This window comes from Myiozetetes cayanensis, unplaced genomic scaffold (genome assembly GCF_022539395.1).
Source record: "Myiozetetes cayanensis isolate MyiCay16 unplaced genomic scaffold, myiCay2020 scf3, whole genome shotgun sequence".
In the NCBI taxonomy this organism is placed as follows: domain Eukaryota; kingdom Metazoa; phylum Chordata; class Aves; order Passeriformes; family Tyrannidae; genus Myiozetetes; species Myiozetetes cayanensis.
Genome location: NW_026087521.1, coordinates 61,386,109 through 61,409,838, shown reverse-complemented (window position 1 = coordinate 61,409,838; position 23,730 = coordinate 61,386,109). Strand labels below are relative to the sequence as shown.

Sequence of the window (23,730 nt, the reverse complement as noted above, 5' to 3'; positions counted from 1 at the left end):
GTTGTTTATGTGTGTGGCCTCCCTTGATTTTCTGAGCTCTCTTCGCTCCAAACAAAACAGCTTAGGGTTGCAGAGGGAGCCAACTGCATTTTGGAAGAGGGGAGATAACACCTCAAAGCCAGACAGAAAAGGACGTTTCTTGCTTCACAGACTTTTCTCTGGATTACTCTCTGAGGCAGCCTGACAAAAGCATGCTTCTGGGGAACACCATAAAACTGCTTCAGAGACTCACTGCGCAGAGCCTGGCAGGAAAAAACTCCCCACAATGGTGGGAAGGGGAAAAAGTAACTTCTGAGGAGAAAGATATATGGCAGTCTGTGAGATTGCAAACAATAGACGACCAAGAAGCTGTCTCAAGTTTTAAAACATCCTGATTTCATATAACAGCCTGTAGCTAGACTGAGAGAGCACCAGAATCCTCGTTTGTGCATGGAACATGTATCAGGCAGCTGTGCAGTGCACCACCAAATGCTGGTTCTGAAGGAAAATTTATCTTCGGAAAGAAATCTGGATATTAATTTGAAAGCGCAACACAGAGCAAGAAAGATTAACTGCCCTCAGCCTCTCCAGACCAGCCATGTGGACACACCACAGACTCAATCTGCAGTGAATTACAAGTCATCACAGACAAAGTATTGGAGTAGCCAGCCAGCAAAACCAGTGGAAATATACTTTTGTGGATCTAGTCAGAGAATGGAATCTCTCTGTTCCCCAAGAAGGGCTGGGATTTCAGCATTTGCCTGCATCCCAAATAGGGATGAAAGGTCAAAATATTATACTATTTCATACTACAACGAATTCCAAACTCTTTTGATATGAAACTGCAGGGGCAGGGGAAAGATATTACTGATAGAAACAAAACATTCAAAACGTTATACCAGAATTTTCTCTGTCCACCAGCACTGTAAAAATATATGGGCCATGATATTATCCACCAAGGATGTCAGGAGACCTGGCTGATGTCATTGTGAGGCTGCTTTCCATAAGTTTTGACAAGTCATGGAGATTTTAGGACATCCCGGAGGACTGGAAGAAGGCTAAGGTCACCCCCATCTACAAAAAAGGCTTAAAGGACATTTAAGTCTGAATGTCAAGCAGAAAAAGAAATCATTAGGTTTTGAAACATCACTATGGAAAAATATGTTTTTCTTCTCAAAATTTCAATTTAGAACACACCACGTTTGCTTATGAGAGCTTTCTCATTTTACCAGCTCAGTGCTTGAGGATTGGACATTTGCTCCAAGCGTATGGATGTCTTCAATGGGCTTATCCACACTGGAGGTTCCCTTTAGAAGTCCAGGAATACACTTGCACCCAGACCTTTTTAGAAACCTGAAATATTATAGTGTAATTACATACTTAAATTTTGGGGAAGTGGTCCATGGTGTCAGATGAGCAGTAGAGAAAGAGCAACTCACTTTGCACACAGATGAGGAGTGGGGCCTGCAGATATTCCCGGATGCCTTCTAAAGCAGCATCTCTTCATCTGCGTACAAGATTAGAGATCTCTATCCAAAGGTTGGTTTTGCAAAATCTTGGAAAGGAAAAGGTAAATGGGCCTCTGAAAACACTAAATTACCTCTTATAACTTGTTACTTATTTAGTGTTATTTCTCTGCAGAAAAAAAACCAAAAAACAACCTCACAAACAAAAGCCTAATTCCAACTCTAGTAATCTGAAAACATCTTTAAAATTTCTGAAGACATCTTTAGGCAGATGGACAACTACCAGGAACCTCTGCCAACGCAGAAATAACCAGCCAGAGCTTTCTGTGGAAGCAAGGACAATGAGAGAAAGCAGTATATCCCAAACACAAGGTTGTAAACTTTGACTGAAAAGGCCACTCCATCACTAACGTGCTGCTTCAGGGACAATGGTTGTGAACATGCAAGTCTGCACAGCACCACAACCACAGAGCACATCAATTTACAGGGACTAGTCACAGATGCAGGACCTCAGATTGCCAGTCATCAAGATGGTCTGGAAGATGCACTCAGCACAGTGCTGAGCTATGCCAAGAAAAAGCCTTACCAAGGCAAGAGTGGCAGCATGAAGTGGTGAATTTGATGTGACGATGTTGGTACTAAAAGCCAAAGGCTCCAGTACATTTGGACAGAGGAGCTGAAGGGAAAAGTAAAATGTGTTTAGGTGGAGTCGCAACTGTTGACTGAGCAGACCAGCAACATTTGCCTGAGAACCAAAGGGAGAACGGATTGTGTTCAAGCGACTGCAGCTTTCAACACCAGACCAGCACCTGTTAGATTGGTGGACCTTCTGAATGTCAACCTATAATTTGGGAACGAGTGCTGCTTTTGAGTTCTTTCAAGCCCAGGCTCCGTTTAGAAAGCTATGACCACCCCATGGCAGCCTGTCCCAAGATGTGAATGAGCCACAATTTCCACATTCACTTGCACACAGGTCTGCCGGATAATCCTAAACCTAAAGGTTTTGGGCTTTGTGAAGATCACCACCCCTTTTACCAGTAGGAAGAATGAGTTACTGGACCAGCTAGGAAATAAGAGGATAATACTCCCTGTTGCCTAAGGGAAGTGCAGGAATTGGTACAGGTAACAGGCAAAGCTTTCCATGCCTGCTCAGAGCCATGCTGTGATGGTCGCCCTCCATCTGCTTGGCTTGGAATCAACTGCGTGAAGCACGAGGTTTGCCAGCACAGAACTCACCCAGGTTTATCAAAAGCAGCAACAAACTGACAGAACCTTCTCTCTAATGTGTTTAAAATACATTTCCTATTTCAGCCTTGTCCATAGGCTAAAGTAAGGCTCAGTTTGTGTTAACTAACTCTGTCTAAACGTAGCCACTTTTCCTATTGCTTCTAGCTTGCTTTTATGCTTGACTTAGAAGCATTATCTGGCTTCTGTAAGTAGGGCCTGGTCCAGACTATCAACTTTACCCCACAAAAACTTTTTTAGTTCATTGAGTGAAAACAAAATATAATAAAAACACGTGCCTCCCAACACCCCAGTGAACACGGCTGTGCTGACAAAGATGGCCACATGGGCAGAGCTGGGCCCGCAGAAATGCTCCCTCCTTTCATGAGCTTTGGAAAGGTGTCAGAGCTGCACAGGCAGAAAAGCCCAGCACTGCTACAGACACAACCTAACACAAGCAGCCCAACTGAGACAGTAAATTGTTCCCAGTGTGCAAGTCTGACCTAACTGGCACCGTTTTCTTAGAAGATAAAGAAGATTTATATGCCTTGTGGGTAAAAGTTTTGGTTATTACATGCAGTGGGGTTTTATACCACTGAGGTGCAACTGTCATGCAGAAATACAGATCCACTCTCAGATCTTCTCAGTGCTATGAAAGAGGCAAGCAACTCTCAAGCCTTTCAGGATTGTGCAGGCTTCTTGGAAAAAGGCAGAGATGCTGAAAGAGCCTGTGCAGCTTCAGTAAAAACTTAAAAAAAACCAGTGCCACGCTCACCAAGCTTATCCAGCTGAAAACTTCCTTGCCATTAATAAAAAATTATTAGAAGTTCACTTTGTATATTGGCAGAACTCCCAAACAGCTTGTTAAGAATAGGTGGAAATGGGGACTAGTTATAAAAACAGAAAAGAAATTGGGACAGGTAATTGGTCATAATTCACAGGCACTCACTCCGCTCTACCTGTATGGCAGGCTGTGAAATTTCTGCAGGTGGAATAACAGCTGCAGCCACCCACAAGGCTGCAGATGTGGGTGACAAATCTGGTTTGTACACACCATATACTGGAGCAAGAGCTGACATTTTGGTCCAAACCCAGAAACTTCCAGTACAGCACATAGAATAATGGAGCTACCCCATGAATATCTGCATCGTCTCAATGCAAGACTGTAAAGCTTCAGTCAGTTTTCAGAGATGCAAAACTGGGCAGAACTGACAGTGATAACACCCACAGGATACTACAGACCTTCCAAGCTGTGACACGGAGATGATAATGACAAAATATTTACTAAACAAAACCCTGACATGCTGCCAGGACCAATAATTACAGTAATTATTAACCAATCTGGGCCACAGAATATAATAAAGAAACCTGCAGAATAGCTGTATCTGTAAAAAGAGGACGAAAAAAGGAACTTCATTTTCTTTTGTACAGTATCAATTTTTTATGATTAGAGACAATTTCAGCAGCCTTAGGAACACCTCAGGGAGTAACGAGCCTGACAATCACAAAATTATTTTGTCTGAAAAGTGCTCCATTAATGAAGACATATTTGGCCTCATATGTTTCTCTCGACGCTGTGATGCGTAACAGAGCCCAGAAACATTTTCACAGCTAAGCAAGAGAGAGTCTCATTTAATTTGCTTTAGAGCTCCAGCTTATCCATAACAGGGTGCCACAATGCTCCAGGACTCAGTGAAACAATGATACCAAACCAGCCAAGAAGCTAAATACAGAACAACTGGAAAAGGAAGATAAATTTAGGGAGATCACTGAAATATTAGTGTTCCTATGAGTTTTGTTAACCCTCTGACCTTAACAAGGGAAAAAAACAAACCCAAGACATGTTCCATTGAGCCACTTCACTCTCCTTCACTTCCAAGATGGGGGACTTTACAGAAAACGTATCTTCCCTCAAATCCTTCAAACCAAGACATAAATGTCATATGTATTCACAGTTCTCTCTCTCTCTCTCTAAAGATAAAATGTTGCTCTCATTTTCTTTCCCTAAGAGAAAAACTATCAAACCCTTTGAGCCTTTCCCATGAGCTACTTAAAACCACAAATTAATCTAAACCAAGAACTCTTTACGAATCCCTGCACGCAACAGTGCCATGAGCTCTCCGGCCACAAACGGATTCCCGCTCTAGGAAGACTCATTCCCTTTGAGTATCCCTGGTATGCTGTGCATTGATTTATCTCATTTTGTTTTGCTCCAGATCCCGAGATGAAGCTTTGCAAAATGGACTAGACATTTTGAGTAATCAAGTCTGCCCAAGTAGCTGAAATAGCTGAACCTTGGGGGAAAAAAAAAAACCAAAACAACCAAAAAACAACACAAAACAGGACCTTTGACAGCGTTTCAAGTTGGATACCCCAAATCAGCAGTCATTGCTGAAAACCCTGGCCTTTGCTACCCTCCTTCTGAATATGAGAGTATTAAGCACAAGGCCACCGGGTTAGCTCAAAGAGTGGCAGAGGAGGCCAGGATTCAAACCATCTCTCTCATGTGGTAGACCACAGCATTAGCTACATGACACAGCAGGCATGCCCGGAAAGGCAGAGATCAATTAGGGGTCTCTTGCAGGACACATGAATGGTTTGATCCTGGTGGTTTTATTTAGATGAAGAAGGCTGCCAGGTTGGGCCATATTTACTGTCCCAAACTCGGAAACACTAAAGAAAGCAAATTCTGTCCAGCCTGACAGAAACAGGAGCATTCCCTCTCCTCTGCTTCTCCCTCTCTCCAGCTCCTCTGAAGCCGAGGGGCACATCACTCATTTATCAAACAAACTCAGACAAAAGCCAGCTTGGGGAAGCCCAGCTCTGAACAAAGTGAAATAAGGAAGATGCCTTCACGGGGAGTCACCTACTGACCCCACTGCTGGGATCCCTATGAGAGCAGAAAGAGGCACTGTCCCTTTAGAGCTGGCCAGGGAGCAACTCAGCATGCCTGATCTCTGTTTGGGAGCAACCACAGCCAGAAGGAAAACAACTGTGGGCTGTAGCAGGACAAGGGGAGGTTTCCTGAAGCCCGCTGTGAAATAAATACTCAGCAACCAAAGATGAGAGGACAAGGGACCCTCCAGTCCTGAGGGTTGTGCAACCAGATTTAAAAATAAAACCTGCAAGAGGGAGAACTGGCTTGCCCAGGACCTCGAAAGAGCCAGCATCCCCCAGAGAGAGGGAGCGAGCAGCAAACCACCAGCCCAAGGCAGCCAGGAAACGCTGCAGCAGGAGCCAGACCCACAGCCCAGCCACAAGAGAACAGGTCGGCTTAGGATGGATGAAGCCGGCTGAGGAGTTAAATTTAGACAGGTAAACATACTGAGGGGAAGAGATGGGGTTCACACAGCCCTCACCGTCTGCTGCTGCCGGGCCCTGGGGAGGAATCTTCCAAAAAACACTGTGGGGATGGGGCACCTCAGAATAAGGGCTGTTGGGGACAAGTGGGTTGGGAGCACCCAGTCACAAGAGCATTTTTCCCCATTATTTGCTCTAAGCATCTCCCTGCCAGGCACTGTCCCCAGGAAGCAGGAAAGCTGCTGAGAGAAGCATGGAGGACTCTGCAGGCTGAGGAGAGATGCAAGTCCTGGCTACACATGGTGCAATGGGACCAGGTAACAGGAGAAGGAAACGTAACAGGAAAAATCCAATGAGAAACACAGGAGCCATAGCACCAATGTAGACATTTGGGTGTCAAAGCCCTGATGAGCTCCCTTTCTAAAGGGAAAAAAAGGATAAAAGAAGCAAGAACAAGGAGACAGTCTTGTAAACTCAGCCAGACTCTGTCTTGAGTCATCCAGGCCCTGAGAACTGGAAGAGACACGCAGCGCTCCTTACCCCGCACTGCCTGCAGCCCCACAGCAAGCCATCAGAGCTCACTGCCCATTTAACAGCTCCCAAGGACAAGGGAAGGATCCCCACACTCACACAGACTGCCCCCCACAAGGGGCTGCGCTCACAAAGCGCTCCCACTGAGCACGGACGTGCAGTGACAAGGCACACGAGAGCACCCCCACTTTGTGGGAACTGCTGTGCCCAAAAGCGACAATCTGCTCTCAGTGACCCCACCGCTCCACCCCACGCAGAGCAGGGGAAGGCTTGTGCAAGCTTCACCAAGGCCTAAGCCAGAGCTTGGAAGGGGGTGGTGGATCACAGGGTCTGGGCTCGTCTCTAATTCCGTCCATATGGTCTCAGCCAGTTATCTCTGCAGTGAGCCCAAGAACTTCAGTGAAGTGCCTCTTCCGAAAGGACACCCAGTCTTTATTTGAAGATTTTAAGAGCTGGAGGAGCTAAAGTTGCCTCTGTTCCGATGGTTAATCGCCCTGCTGTTAAAAACACTGCCTGTTTCTAACAGAGCTTAAATGCCCAACCACACGCCTTAAGTTCTCTCTCCTGAATTAGAAAGCTCTCCGAGCACCCTCAGAACCGCTGAAAGCGCTCAGGTATCACACCATGTTCTTTCTGAAATGCTACCTAGGTCTACATTCCTTAAATCTCGCATTAGAAAAGGATTTTTTCCAGTCCAGGAGAAATTCCCCTGAGTCCTCTCTGTGCTGCCTTCAGTTTTAATGAAGTCTGTATGCCTTTTCCCAGCAAGCAAAGGTCCCTTTCTATGCAAAAGTGGAATCAAATCACAGACTGCCCTGTCTTACATAACAACAAGCCTTGGCTATCCACATCCTGATTTTAAAAGTTCTGTGTTTCAAAGTCTCTCTGAAATGCTCAGTGTGTATGTGTGTGTCCAATTTATTTGGAAATGATGAAATGGTTTTCACTCGAACCTTGATCAGCTGTTAGAAAAAAAGGTCTTATGAATAGAAACAATTTATATTCATTTAAATGAGCAATCATGCAGTTTTCAGAAAATAACTGGTTTCCCTGCAGGCCTTGAAACCCAAACCCAACAACTTCAGGACAAAAGATGCAAGATGTGAAGCAATCCAGAAACAGTGAGGCCTACTGGGCTAGAGAAAGGGACAAATAGCTTAAAGGTGACTGCACTGATTTATTAATTTTTAAAAATTTCACAGTATTTGATCTCTTCCTAAAAGACCAAGCTCCTGGAGACTTTGCTATACAAGAATGTTAATTTTTCTTTAAAAAAAAATAGGACCCCCCAACTTTCTAGACCCAGTTCTTTTCAAAACTTCCATTTCTTTCAACTGATGTAATGAATTCTGGCAGACTAGGAAGGAAGGGGCTGAGAGAGAAGACTTCTCAGGCCTGGGAGCCTGCAGCCACAACTTCAGCTTTAGCTTTCCTAAACAGAGGTCAGTCACATGTGGAAGGACATTTTCATTGTACACGCACTAGAAACAAGGGAAAGGACACAGGGGCTTACAGCTACCAAGAGGAGAGCAGTGCTAATCCTGAAGGAGCTAGGGAGGGACTCCTTTCCAAAAGGAAGCAATCTCTCACAGATGCTCCTGGGCACTCCTGTCACTCACACGAGTGAGTGACAGAGCCTGTGAGCAGAGGAAACCCACAGCTGGAACAGGGCCAGCTCATTTCCCCAGCTCTGCCTCCCACCCCACACTGGCAGCTCAACCTCACACTTTTCTCTCCATATACTCAGCAAATTTCTTTAAAGAAGAAGGAAGAAACCTGAGTACTTAGGCTAGCTTCACTGCACATGCAGCAACTAATCCCTCACATTGGACACTTGGGTGAAAAACATTCCACCTGAATTCCTACAGTGCCCAACCTTCACCTCGGATAAACCCATGTGTCCATTCAGAGGACACCAGTTTAAGAAAAGTGACTCTCCAGCCAACTTTAGGAAAGCCCACTGCTTTTTCTTTCGGGAAGAACAGCACATATCCAACTTGGTTCTCAACAACATCCGTGTGACAGAAGACAGGCACCTGCAGGTGAAACCTCCCATCACCAGAAAAAGTGGTCCCTTCAGCCCAGCAGCAAACATGGGAAGGAAGGACAATGACAGGCTTACACCTGAGTGTTGGTCTAAGCCTGTAGGGGAAGGTGGGGGAGGCGTTAGAAACCTGCATGCACCAGGCAGGCTCTGAAGGGACAGAGAGATGACGGTGAGTGCAAAGGAGAGAGATACCTTGTGTGCCCTTTGTGTGTGTGTGCCTGAGGCTGTGTGGACACAAAAGCCCAAACAAAGGGCAGCAGGAAAGAGCCCCTGACACACAGGAGAGGAGGAGGCATCCATGCAAAAGACAGTCTGCACGTGCAGGTGATGTGGAGTGAAACAGATTACACTGGAAACGTGCAGGTGCACACAGGGAATGTGATGCACAAGCAACCCAAGTTTTTGGCTTGGAAGAGACTGAAGCAATAACAAAAGTGCTGGTATATGTGGATGGAACAGCTCTGTCACGAAAAAGCACCACAATGCCAAAGACCAACAGGTGAGTATGTGGGTGCAGGCAGCAGGGCATTAAGAGGCAGGTGCAAGTTGAATAGAGAGACTGACAGGGACACTCACCTGATGGCAGAGGAAAACTACCAAAACCATGAGGCAACCTAGTGTATGACAACACACAAAAATATGTTTGGGGAAGTTCTGTTACCCCTATCGCTAAGGGAAGTATTGCACAGTAATTCCCAGAAAAAAAAAAAAAGTTTCATAAAACAGTGTGTTTGCTACAGACATAACTGGGATGGTCGTGCCCTGGTACTGTGAAGCCAGGCACACCATTACTACTCATCTGTGTTTCTATATGCACAAGCACCCTTTCCCACGCCACATGCCACGTCCTGTGCCACACCACAGGCACTTGGGAGAGAAGGACAGTGTGGGCTGGGGGCTTGGGTGCTCTCCAGAGAACTGCTGAGCTCACGCTCAGGGAAAGGGTCCTCATCCAAGAGTGACATCCCTGTGCCTCAAGAGTAACGTCCATCTTGCTGGAGTAACATCTGCTTTGCTGAACTCACGTCTGTCATGCCTTAGGAACATCTGTTTCACCAGCACAGTGTCTGCCGCCCCAGAGGAGCATCCCTCGCACCCCAGCAACATCCCTCTTGCCGGAGGGCGGCCTCTCACGCCCTTGCAGCGTCTGTCCTGTCACAGCAGGTCTCTCCCACCGCAGCAACTCCACCAAGGCCACCCCGGAGTGGCGGGGCCAACCCGCAGCCAGCCCTATCCCCGCGCTCCGGTCGCCCCTCCGCTGCTCCGTTTGGCGGGAGGGTTCGCCCGGGGGCTCGGCCCCCCGACAGCCCCTGTCCGCGGTCAGAGCCGCCCGCCGCGGGGACTCCGCGCAGCCCGGACCGCCCGATCCCCGCGACCCCCGCAGCCCCTGCGGCCGTGACGGGCCGGGGGCGCCTCCGGGCCGCGCCGCCCGGGGTCGGCGGCGAAACGCTGCCGTGTCTCCCGGGCTGCGAGAGCTGGGAGACCCCCGGCACTGCCCGCGCCGCCTCCCGCCCCTTCGGGGACCGCCCGGCGGCTGCGCCCGGCCCCGGGACGAGACGAGCTCGGGGGTCCGCACCGCCCGGCGCGGAAAAACACCTCCCGCCCCCCGGCCTCCTCCTCCTCCCGCCGCCGCCCTCCCGCCGCCGCGGGCCGGGGCCGCCTCCTACCTGCATCTCCCGGGCGCCGCGTCCCCGGGCGGCGGCGGCAGGTGAGCGGGCGGGCGCGGCGGGCAAGGGGCTCCGCGGGGCTCCGCGGCGTCCGGAGACCGCGAGGGGACGCACCTGCCCCGGGGCCGCCGCCCGGGCCGAGCCCCCGCCGGCTGCGGAGGGGAGCGGGGGGAGGCTGCCGGCGCTGCCCTCCCCGTCGCCGCGGCGGCGCTGGGCTCCGCGAACGGCGGCACCGAGGGCGACTCTCGGCCGAAGTTGGCGGCGGCGGCGAGTGCCGGGCCCGGAGGTGCCGGCGGATCCCGGGGCTCCGGCCGCCTCCGCCCCGCCTCCCCCGCCCCGCGCCCGCCCCCGCGCCCTGCGCCCGCCCGCCGCGGGCACCGCCGCCGCCGGGATGGGGCTCGCTGGAGGGGCGAGGCGGCCCGGGGATGGGGCGGGCGGGGGGCTGGCCCGGGGGCGAGCTGCGGACCCGCTGCCGTCGGGGGGGCCCCGTGCCGGCGAGCGGGGACGGCGACGGGGAAGGAGCGCTGCGGTCCCGTGCGCTCAAGGCGACAGGGCTGGCTCCCTCCCTCCGGCCCCTGCAGCCCTCCGGTCCCTGTCGCCCCCGCAGGGACACTCAGCCACTCGTGGGTCGCTCCCAGCGCATCCCTGCGGTGCTCTCTCCCTGGCTGCCCGGCCCCGCAGGCTCTAAGTGTCCAGCCCGCTCCAATCGCCCCGAGCTGCCGACAGCTTCGTGCCCTCCGCTTCTCGCTGCGGGGGCCATCACGGGCACCCTGCTCTTGTGGCTTCTGCCCCGGCGGGGGGCAACGTGCTAGGAGCGAAAACCCCTTCGGTACGGGCAGCGGGGTTTCTGGCTTTTGACCTGGTGACCTACTGCTTCATCCTAGCAGCGATTTTTGGCGTCTGTCTCCCATGCGTGTGGGGGGCCGGGTTGCTATAAGGTGTGAATGAGGCAAAGCCTGGTTCGGGGATGCTGTTAAAACAGGCTGGCAAAGTTTGGCAGAGGAGACAGCACATGAAGCTCTTGATGGGGCTGGCTCTCAACAAGCACATCCATCCCTTGCCTGCAACACCAGGAATCACACTGGAGGATCTCCCCCACCCCTCTTCCCATAAAACTTCACAGATTCACAGCCAGACCCTGTTCTCACTTTTCCTGGCAGAAGTAGGGAGTAGCTGCACAGGCATTAGCAGGATCACTGCAAATTTATGTTGGTGTAACTGAAAGCGGTGCCTAGCCCCCAGGATTGCTGGGCATCCCGGTACATGGAGACAGGATTTACATGCCTGGCCTCTGAGCTTGGTGACAGCTCTGCAGCAGCCAACAAAGCCAGAAGTTATATTTTGTCCAGGTCCCCATCTCCGGGCCCCACACTGTCAGGCATCCAAAGTCCCCGTTCAGCAGGAGCTGCAGAGTCTCACACGCAGTGCAAGGAGCACCTTGCTCCTCCTACACCTAAACAGACTCTCACATTTAAGGATCCAAATAGAATTACAGGAGAAAAGCATTTGGCCCCCTAGGAATTCCTCAAATTTGTACTGGTTTGGGACATAGTGCAGCTTGAGGCACAAACTCCTGTATGAGCACCTTGTTTCAAACAGCTCTGAGCATCCCTTTGGGTTTGGAGTGGAAATCCTCACATGAGCATTTTCAGAGGAGCAGCTGAGTGTTTGAACACAGGCTACACAGGACCAGTAATTGAAGTCAACAATTTATGGCCAACTGCAGCAGTGTTTCCCATCACTGTAGTCATTAATGATACTTTCTTTTAATGGGGATAGGAGATAGAGGAGGTACAGCTGGAGGTAAATAGTAACCCAGTGTTTGTGGCAGGAAATAAGGAGCCATTGTCCTCAGTGCTATATAACTAGAAAGATAATAGTTGGTACAGCAAATACCAACTAATTAGAGGGCAAAGGAAGTCTTGAAATTGCAGCTGGCTGCAGGAAATTTTAGGTGCCAGCTTTTTTGCTCCAAGGTAAAGCCTGTTTACTATATGGGCTCTTGTTCTGTCGAACTTGCACCTTAAGGCTGCAGAGGGGAGGGGCAAGATGCTCCTTTGGGGACCCAGAAGACAGCAGGGTCCCCTCCTGGGGACCAAGAGGTATGAAGAGGAGTGTCACAGAACTGAGACTTGGTAACAAATTGTTTGGTCTGTCGAGTAACACACTTTTCCACTTTGGGTGCTCTGAGGCACAGCTGGCCACAGCGAGTCATTGGGCCAGAGATTCTCATTGGTCCTCACAGGAATCCTCCTGGGGCTGGCACTGCTTCACACCCCGAGATGGTGTCCTACATCAGGGTTAGAGGGAGCAGAAGGGGAAGGCAGAACCACTTTAGGACCACCAGCAGAGACAGGTGGGCAGGAGTGGATACATGTGCTCCTTAAATCCCCCAGCTACCAGCCATGTGGATTGTTTAACAAAGATACCAGATGACTGAAAGACCACGTTGGCTTCAGTGTAGTTCATGAGGAAGATTAAAGTTCCTGCAGCTTTAATCCACCCTTGATGTCTCCATTTCTTCTTTGGTGGGAAAAGAAGAGCTATTGGGAGGTACACATGTGTGTGTCAGGTGGTGCTGGGTGCCAGGAAGAGCAGGAAGGAGGGCTGCGGTTGTGCACCTCAAAAATTGGGTGAGGATGGCTCCCTGGCTGGCCGCTTGAAGAGCTGAAGAAGAGGTGAGACATCCTCAGTGAGCAGTAGCGAGGTGCACGGCCCATCTCAGAGGTGTGTGTCTCACAAGGGGGAAGGCTTGGCACTGCTGCCAGTGCCGAGGACAAAAAAACACAGAATGAGTTGGTCGCGGTGTTGGTGTGGGTGGGTGACAACAGGAGACCACCTATTGCTTTACCTCACTTTGCCTTCTCTGCTGAACTGTCTTTGGTGGTTTTCTACTTTTTTGGAAGGAAAAAAGTTGGTTGCCTTCTTTTCTTCTAGTTTTCCCTGCAAGATTGCTTTATCCTCCACCAAAACAACGCCCTATGACTGTCATTCCATAGTGTTTGTCTACTGAAGCTATTCCTCCATCTGCAGAGTGAGGTGGATGAGAAAAGGGCACTTGTATCCATCCAGCCAGGGGTGATCCTCACTGCGTATGGGGGAGGAGGGGCAACAGCTGCCAGTAGGAGGGCTCCTGTCTAGTCTCATTTGCCAAAGGTGGTGTCCATATGTTGTTTAGAAGATGTCCCAATATGATTAAGTCTCACTGATTCAATAATGAACAGTCCCCTCAACTGGAGCTGGGCAGGATGTGGACTCTAGTCCATCACCAGAGTTTCGGATGTGACTAATATTAGGGGGAGACACTGTCACAGCACACCCAGGGAAGATGTCACGTTTGATCAGCTGCAAGAGGTAGCTTAGCCCATGCAGCACCCTGCACAAGACAAGCTGTTTTACTTCATCTCACTGAAACATTCCTACAGCTCCAGTTGTCCTCATGCTACTCTTTCTCTTCTACTACAGTAATGGATGTTGTGTCTCTCACCTCACTGGTCTCTGCTCATATTCAGAAGCAGGAGACGTTATCACTAGAAACTCCATCATGTGGCTACAACTCTTCTGAGCGTAGACGTAGCCCAGTCTAGCATTTCTGTGGTGCTCTTGTGGAGTTTCTTCCATTCCTGTTGCATCTGCACAATAAGGTTCCCCCTGGTCAGCTGGTCTTGTGTCCTCTCTGCAGGTAGGGAAGAGCCAAGGCAGAGGTGATACCTATTCTGTGACAGCTTCCAAGGAGAAGGAGTACTCACTATGCTTCTTTCATTGAGATGGACCTTTTTTTGTCCTTTAATTACCACTTGCCCCACACTCCTGTGGTGGGATTACTAGCAGTTGTAGAAGCAAACTGAAGGGAGTGAATTTGTGAGGAACAAGATGTGTTTCCAGCGGTGAGATTGTTATGAGTCAAGGTAGAATTCATGGAATAAAAATCTGGAAATGGGGAGGGAAAAAAAACACTTGAGCTCCTGCCAAAGGAGGGCTCGTTCCAGACAAGCTACCTGATCTGACCTGCCTTGCAGGTGTGAAAACCTTCATTGACCCACCCCCACATTCTCTACCTGCCCCTGCAAACACCAGAGGAAACCACCGCCTTATTCCCAGCCGCTGCCCTCGTGGGAAGCAGCCAGTTTCCTTGAGGCATAAAGCTCATGACCTGAGAATTTGTGGCACTCTACAAAGGGAAATATAGTCTAAACTTCTGAAACATTTTCTCGTGTTGACGTCTTTCAAGCGGTGGAATCGTCTCCCCAGGGACACGTGGATGCTCCGCTCCTTGAGTCAGGGAGACAGGACTGGACAATGCAGAGGGAGATGTATTGTTGGGAACCTCACTGCTCCAGTCCCAGGGAGAGACAACGAGGGGGAGAGAGGAAATAAATTAGATGACTTGAATCCTTTCCAGCTCTAATTGCTATGATTTTGCAGTAGTTTTCCCAGCCCCAAGTATAACATTAACCATCGGAGCACGATTTCACCCACGGTCAATTAAACCAGGATTCATCTGGCCTGACATCACCAAGTAAAATGCATCCTGGATTCATGGACATCCTGCTGAAAAGAGACAGGAGCCAGATAAGGGGTCCATGGGATGGGCAGAAGTTGCTGCCTTTGGAGATGGACATCTCCAAGCACGCTCTTCCCCTCTGCCAGCACAGGGTACAGAGGGCAGTGCAGCAACTGTATGATGTGCAAACGCCTTTCCTCACCTCAGTGATGCATTAGTAGGGTCCCTGGGACTGCTCTCCCCATCAGGAAGGTGCTGCTGGCTGGGGAGCTGCTCCAGAGGTCAGATGGAGACAGCCTGCAACGCTGGCTGATGTGTGCAGCCCTGCCAGAGGCAGGATACCTCTTCACACGCAGTGGTTACACGGTACCCTCTGTCTGGTTTGCCTCTGCCCTCCCGGTCCTCCAAAACGCAGATCTGGGAAGCCCACAAGGGATTCAGTGTCTGGAGCAGCATTCCTGAATGTCGAGGTCCACAGGGTAGAGGGTGGATCAGGGTATGGCTCTCCTGTGGAGGATCTCCTGCGGCTGCAGCCCTCCTCCTTGAGGCTCCTTTCTCTTTCTCCACAGTCCTTGAACAAAGGAGCGAGCCGAGCCATTTACTGGGTTCAGAATAGCAAGAAATCAAATAATGAGAAACCCTTGTGAAGACACGAGGACTGAAAGGACGCCGCAGCAACCAGACTGACCCGGCGGCTGCGGCGGGGTGAAGTCCTGGCTTGCCTGGCTCCACGTAACGTGGTAGCAAGGCTGGGGAGAGCACGCAGAGTTCATGCCTCCTCATTTAGCACTTTAATCATTAGACAGACACTCCCGACAGTGGGCTCTGTGGGCTGAGCAGGTTAAACTGTAACTGCCCCCCTTGGCGGCCCCCACCAGGAGCCCCTGCTCGTGTGACCAGGGCAGGACCAGCCTCCCATACGAGCCCCACCAGCCCTCACTGATGGCTGGCGGGGATGTGGGGCCCGTAGCTGCCCCGCATCCCAGTGATGGTGTGGGTATGGACCAGGACCCTGCTGGATTTTGCCCTGTGGAGCTGGGAGAGCTCTCCCATCCCTCCCTCCCATGGACAGATAAGCATCACCTGGCCCCATGGCACTTGCTGGGCAAGGGGGACACGAGATGCACCTGGGCCCAGCCCAGGGTCCTAAGCCCTGTGCCTCGCCACTGATACTGGCCATGGCTGTGTGGTTCAGGGAGCTGCAGGGCCACGGCCATAGCCAGACGGTGAGGTAATCTGCCCCTGACTCCCCTCCTCAAAGAGCAAGTCTCTTGGTCTCTTCTACTTGGCTTAAACCCCAAGGTGAAGAGTTGTACATCCTTTCCAAAATTTTTATCGGCATGAATTATGACAACTCTGGATATTCTTATTGTCCATTCGATCCTGTTCTAAAGCCTTAATTCTTGGCCTCCCCTGCTTCCTGTGGTAGCAAGCTCCACAGAGTAATTAAACACGGTCTGTGATAGCAGCCACGTGATGGGCTTCAGCAAGTGCAGCAGCACAGGGGTGTGCAGGCCCAGTGTCTGTGTGTGTGTGTGTTTGTGTGCAGGCTGGGGTGCACGAGAGGCAGCCCTGCCCACTGACAACCCCAGGGCGCAGCCAGGCTGGGGCAGTGAGGCCACAGTGCTGGAGGTGTGTCAGAGGGGTTCCCTCAGTACCTGACTGTCAGGGAATGATGACACCCAAATTCCTACCCCCCACAGTCCAAAGAGGATGGTTGCCTGCCAGCCCTCTCCCTCTAGATTAGTGGAGTGATGTCCAGGTCCCACAGACCTGGCAAGAAGATGTCTCCCAACAGCTGAGCATCCACAGGTGGTTTTGGGGAAAGTGCACACAAGGCTCTGAGTGGGATCTGTCAGAGACAGATGGGCCCCAGCATCCCCTTCTCCTGTGGTTGCTCAGGGGGTACTGGGGTGGAAATGCCCCTCCATGCTGTGCTGCAGCAGAGCCCATTTCCCAGGCTGGCACCAGAGGAGTCCCAGCCAATGCTAAGACTTTACCCCACCCCACTATATGTATCCTAATTTATTAATGTAATCTCTTATCTACTTTTTCCTTCCTTCCTTCCTTCCTTTCCTTCCTTCCTTCCTCCTTCATTCCTTCCTCCATCCCTCCCTCCTGTCCCTTCTTCCTTCATCTTTTCTCTCTCCCACCCCCTCTTTCTGATCATCTCCTTTGTAATTTCTTTCTCCACTTGCTCAAACATTCTTACATAATTTCTTTCTTCGAAGGATCTGGCTGGATCTAGCACTGATGAGGTGAAAGGGGATTATTCTCCTGATAACTACTGGGATTTACTCTGCACAGCAAAGGAGGAAACAAACAATTCCGGTGTCACATCCAGCCTTCCCATGGACCATGCAGACTGGTGGGTTCATGCCAGTGGGAAGAGGCAGAGGATGAGCGAAGAGTTAAGCTTTCTCTCCCCTGCCTGGCCCCACGGGCACCACTGCAGGTGGGCATGGAGGGCAGAGCCCCCCAAACCCGAGGGGAGAACCTCTCCCTGGGCTTGCTCGGTGCCTCCCCGCGTCACTGCTGGCTTGGGCACTCCCGGCTGCGGGGCTGGCCCCACGCCCTGCCGGGAGGGCCCTGGGGACACACAGGTGACGCAGCTGCCTGCTGAGGAGGGTGGCACACGCTCTGTGGCCTGGCAGGCAGCAAGGGAAGGAAATGAAATGTGCTGAGACGCCAAGCCAGGAGGGTGCGACCAGTGCCGCCCTGTCACCAGTGCCACCGGTGCCACCCTGCCACCCGGGAGCTGAGGCAGTGGGCAGAGGCTGGATGGGGCTGGGAACATCGCTGCACAGAGCAGGAGGGTGGGATAGAGCAGCAGAGGGAGGATTAGGGCACCAGGCAGGGAGAGATTACGTACATGATACAATGTCTGTCTGCCAGGCATGTGATTGCTGGTGCCACTGCCTGGACGCCAACGCTGTCCTGGGAGGGATGTCACACCGACTGGGGACGGTCACTATTTACAGCTAGTGAAGCCACAGCACATTTCCTGCTTTTATTTCTGGGTCCCACAAATCTCAGGGACAAGCTGAGGAGTGTCAGCGAGGCTCTGCAGCTCCTGGCTGTGCTGCTCGCACGTCCTCCTGCAAACCAACCTGATGACAATAAAGCCTTTGTATGAAAACCACCGTGTTTGGTAGGCTCCAGGGTGCCCTTTGATGGCAAATGCCTTTGCTTAATAGTCTTGCCTTTACTGTGTGAGCTGAAGGAACACAAATACAATCCTTAGACACTGTGGCTTCTAAACAAATATATATATATAGCACAGGTAATATATGGGCTTACACAAACATCATCATTACAACGAAGTGGGCAGAGATGGAAAGTATAATAACCAAAGCACCAGTGCAGTCACAAGATACGAAGAGGGAGGAAACCACGTGGCAATAGATGGTTTTCTTCCAAGGCACTTGGATGTTGTGTTGAACTGGTGCTCTGCCACCAGACAAAGGAATGCACACGGATACTGATGGTCCCACAGCACGGGCAGCCCTTGGCACACTTCAAAGTCTTGTTCATGGAAAAAGTGTGTGTGTGTGTCTGTATGCATTCACATATGCAAGAAACTAAAGTTCTAGCTCAGAATGCTGTCATATACTTTTGCAAAGGTAAAATTAAAGACATAGGAGTTCCCCCATATAATTTAAGTGAAACTGTGTTTGTGTTCTGTATTTTCTGTGGTTGACATCCTTAAATGATGACTCTGAATTTCAGCCTGAGACACTGATTTTCCAGGATGTGCACAGCACCTACCTGCTAACACCACTTGTGGCATCTGAAGTTATGCCAAATCACTAAATGCTTCAACACATCCTGGGATTGTAATTACACACACCTGCAAAAAACCAAAGAAAAATCCCCTAAAAAACCCCAAAGCAAAAAATCCCCCAAAACAAAAAAGCCCACAAGAACTGAGGACACAATGATTCATGCCCCAAAAAGAATTTGCTTACTCTGGGAGGCATTTTTTGTGGATCTGATTCTTGTTTCTGAGCCTTTAGTGTTCACTGAAGCTAAATTTTTTAAAAAATTCCCTCCAGCAATGGGAGCTGTAATTCTTTTTCTTTTTTTTTTGTAAATGTAGATGAGGACCTTCTTTCCATCACAGGTATTCAGGGGCTGTGTTTGGAGGAACAAAATGTCATGGAAGATTGTAACACTGTGTTCGACAGCTTTCAAGATACAGCTTGTATATAATCCCTTTTATAGCAGCAGGAGTAACATTGGGCACAGGGATCTGTGGAGAGCAAATGAGGTTTGTGTGGTGCAGAGTGCCCAGATCTGCCTCGTGTGGTTCTCAGTGAGGATATCAAGCTGGGCTTTGGGGGAGACCAGGTCATCCATTGTCCGTGAACTATGGGAACCTTCCCAAGCACGTGGCACCTAAACCTCTAGGTGTCAGTACTCCTTTTAGAGGCCTGAAGTGCAGCTGGTAGAGGCTGACAGAGCTCTGCTGAAGGCAAGGAAGGAGCTGGCCTTTGGCATCATCTTTGGCTGTTTTGCTCTGTGTGTTTTCTTTCATTTCCCTGGCTCTTCCTTGTTGAGAAGGTGTTAGTTAATGGGGTTGGTGCTACAGTGGTGATGTGCTTCAAGACACCCAGACAGCAGGGGTCAGGTCAGGTTTGGCTCCAAGCTGGGAGCAATCAGTGATGGCTGTGTCACTGTTCCCAAATGATCCATGACACCCTTGCTGCACAGCGCCAGGCGGCAACACACCCCACAGCGGCACAGCCCAAAGGCCTCTGCCGTGTCTGAACTTGCCCAGATATCATCTTAAGATTGCGCATCTAACAAGGAGCATAAGCGATACTGTTGTGCTGAACAAGGTCTCTTACCAGAAAAACAAACCCAGGGAAAACTGGTGTCATCATCTCCAACCTCTGTCGCTCTTCGGCTGTAAGCAAAGGCAGAGGAAAGCTCTGGGTCAGCGTTAGGCCGGGTGACTTCGCTGTATGGATGGATCTAAGACTGGTTTCCCTATGAAGTCACGCTCCAGTCTGTCACTGCACACAAAGGAAGCCTCTGGGTCATCCGTGGTAATATTTGTCTGCAGCTCTGCAGATAGCTTTGATCTGCTCTTCTGGCAGATGAGCATAAACAATTGTGTTACTGCTCTTGTTTTCAGGAGTCATCACTTCATTAACAAAGGGTCAAATTAAAGCCTCCAACCATAGGGGTGAGGAGGAGCCTTTCACTGCCACCTCGACATCACTGTGTCTGGCTTGGGCTGCCAGGGACAGACTGTCAGGGCTGCCATGAGGTTCACCACATCTCCAGTATCTACTCTTTGGCGATTTGTTCCTGCAGCTCTGTGAGAAGCCAAAGTCGCTGCCTCTCCCTGGCACACCAGGCTCATGGGCTGGGTGAGCATCCAAACCCCTCCTCAGGTCCATGAGGAATCATGGCTTAGGAACAGAGAGTGGGTGTTTGAAGACACTAATCCTCACCTGCCACCCCAGGGGTGGCTGTGGAGATGGATTCCCAATGGAAACTGTGAACTTGCATTATATTTTGCTGACAAATCCCAGTTTTGTCATTTCCTCAGGGTTCCTCCAGGGTCTAGTAAGGGATCCGTTTTGGATTCAAGGTGTTGTGTGGCTGCCAAACTACGAGGAGAGGATCCTTCAGAGGGTACTGGTAGGAAGCACAGTCTGTGGTATGCAATATCTTTGCAGTGATGGAGGATTTGGAATGCACAAGAGGAAAGAGTTTATCTTCTTTATCTGTCCTAAAGACACTGTTTCACATTTCTCATGTCACTGGGGCAGGAAAAATAGGCACCTTACAGTATTGTATTAGAAATGGTCCCAAAGGCGTTTGCAGGAGATAGAGTGGATTGAGCACTTAGTTCCCACCATCTCCTCTTGAAGGGCCAGCAGCACCCTGTGCTCTGGGGAAGCAGTTCTTGTGTTTGCCACTCCTGTTGCGTAACTGAGAGCTGTGCACAGTAACCACCAGACCCCTCGTGTGTGACAGTTCTGAATTAAAAAATAAAGATAACAAGAGTGGGTGCTGCTTTCTGAGACACACAGAAAGTTGACAGTTCTGAAAAATTGGGCACTAGTGCCTTAAAGCGTTTTGCTTCAGTTTGTCATCTGAAGAGACAATGAGAGCCATGGAGTTACTGCTGCTTCACAGGCTGCTGTAAGTTAGCTGAGCCTTGCAATTGGCAGGATGCATGTCCTTAGCCCAACACAAATCTAAGTCAAGTGTCAGCTGATCAGTAGCTGCCAGCTACCATTGTCCTCTCCTTCCTTGCTGAGTAGCAGAAAGACCCTGCCACGGTCATACATCATCCTCAGTGGAGTTTCTTGGTTTTCCATACAATATGCTCTTGTAGAGCCCCCTCCTATGCAGACAATCAAGATACCAGCATGAATTCCCAGTTATCCTGGTTCACTTTACATCTCTGGAGCCCCAAGAGTCTGTAAAAATGCGAGTATTCACCGCAGTAAAGAGGCATCTTGGGAACAGAGCCAAGCTCTGCATGAACCCATTAATAGTTTGGTTACTACTTCAGCTGCATTCTGCTAAAAGCTGTTTAAACAAAAAGAAAAAAATGAAAAAAAAAAAAAAAATAGAAAGGAGGGTATCCTGTACAAGCATCATTCTGCTGGATTTATGCATAGGAGAGTAGCTCCCCAAATAAACTCCCTGGCAGAGTCAAAATTGTAGAGAAGAGGTCACTCAGTACTGCGTCATATCGGGTGAGAGAGCAGCAATGGAGACACCCATTGCTGGTACTGTACTTACCAACAGCTGAACCTCCCTGCCTTTGGTGGGTGCCATGAGCACACAGAATTCCCTGGCTGCTCCTGCCCTGCTGCTGCTGGGCTCTGGCTTCCTCTCAAAACAGCCTTACAGAGTCACCACTTGGATTGGGAAAACATACCTGAAGCCAAAATATGCTACTTTATAGCAATGAAAGATATCAGCAAAACTGGCAAAAGTTCAAAATAGCCTTAGAAGGGGCTTTCTCAAACTTTAACAACTATCACCACCACCACACTCATAGTAACTATTAATGCTAAATTAATTAAATCATAGACAAATGGCATGAACTGCCGATTGAAGTCACATTGGGACCAAAAAAATGAGACACTGAAGTCAAACTTACCTCCTTCTGCACTGCGCACTCAGTCTTTAAATCCCATGCATGTATTACACATGTCCTCCAAGCCACTCAGTATCTGAGGCAGCATCTTGAAGCTCTTTGCAACTGCAGCCTGCAATGTGTGCAAACGTGTGCCACTTCTGTGACATGTCAGTCAGTCCAGCTGTCACTTAGTCTCACATATTTTACACATGACTTTGTGAAAGATTTCTGTTGCTGCCAGGAATGACCTGGCTGGGAAAGTCAATGAGTTTTGTATATGATAAGGCAGAACAGAGGAAGAACATCACTACCTCCATTTTAATGTCAAACCAATCTCCTTCTAAGGCTTTGAATTCCTAACAAGCCTCAGGCAGTCTACGGTGTCTGATCATAGTTAATGTTCAGCTACATGGCTGAAGAAAACAGAAATCTTCTTTGCTAGGTGAAGATTTTGATTATCAAACCCTTTAGAAATCAGTGGGGGCAGTTGAAGCTCAGAGATGTATCACATGGGGAAGTGCCTGTGTGCCCAAGGAGCAAGAGCACAAACGAGAGCAGCCCTCTTGATGTCTAAGTTATCACTAAGGTGAGGGACAGTTTAAAGAACCACAGTAATGAGAGGCTTGTGACAGAGAACTGGTGGTCTTGGAAGAAGCATGGATGTTAGCAAGGCTTTATACAATTACTGATTTGAAGAAATCAATTCATCCTGCACACTTAATGAAGGAAAGATCTGGCAAAAAAATAGTTACATAAATAGAAAATCGCATCATGGACACATTAGGAATGAAGTCATAAAGATTTTCTAATTTCCAAACCTTTGGCATTGCAAGCTCAGTATTCTTGAAGCACGGTTTGCAGTGTGCAGTGATATATATTTACATGTTATCACACAGATGGGCACAGACACCCAGAGATCCATGCACACATGCACTTCAGTACACTGGGCTACAAGATGATAAACTCTTTTAAGCTAAAAACAGTTTCTATGCATTATATAAGAGAGGTTAAGAGCGTTCATCTATATCCCAAGACTTGTGGTTCCCCAAAATGGTGTGCCCTTACAGAAAATTAAGGGTTTATTCAAGCCGAACAACAATCCCTCTAGGAGGGGTTTTGAGCTACAGCAGCCACCCATCCTTTTTAACAATACATAAAGAAACCAAATGGTTATTAAGTTGCCTTGTCACAAGGTCTGTGTCCACAGACATTCCTGGAGCTGAATTCCCACTGAAGTAAGTGACAACTTCACACAAACGGGCTGCAGTACCTGGGCCTAAATATTTAACTTCTTAGTCATTCTCTTCGAATACTTGTAACGTTTTCAATTGTAAACACTGAGAAAAGCTACTGCTCATGTACTTAAAACCAGATGGATTTAAAGCCCACACCCAGAGAATCACTTGCTGTAACCCCACAGCTACACCCAAGCTGGTCCCAGCTGTTCCACTTAACGTTTTACAATACATCACCAGGATATTCAGAAATAAGGTCTACCAGCACAAGGTGTATGGCTCTGTTTGCTTGATAAGCAGGTAACTTTATGAGGGTTTTTAAAGACAGTAAAGAGAGAGGACTTTGGCCATTTGCCCAAGATTTCTAAACATCCTGAAGCCCAGTGAGAAGAGCGGCTACTTGATACCTCAAAGTCCCAGTCTAAAGGTCACTAGTCCTATACAGATCATTAGCACAGGCAATTCATTTGTAACTACTGTTTTGGGTAATCTTTGGCACAGCTGATGCACCCCTATAGCACCAAGCCGCATAAGCAGGAGGCATCTGTGCAGCACAAGTGCAGCAGATCCTTTCAGAAACAGGAGATCCTAAATATGTTGCTCTTCCCAGTGGATTGCTGATGTGGTTTCTCTGACCAGTGTAATTTAGAAAAGGAGGTTTTCCAA

At 49.5% G+C, this 23,730-nt stretch overlaps 1 protein-coding gene across 1 annotated transcript in view; it reads right to left on the bottom strand.

The window, feature by feature from the left end:
- Positions 1 to 10,236, bottom strand: part of WNT5B (Wnt family member 5B) — a 72,862-nt gene extending 62,626 nt beyond the window's left edge. The window contains exon 1 of the mRNA XM_050325576.1: positions 10,215 to 10,236. The gene's annotated coding sequence lies outside the window, so the exon portion shown is untranslated. The remainder of the gene's footprint in view (positions 1 to 10,214) is intronic.
- Positions 10,237 to 23,730: the final 13,494 nt, after the last annotated feature.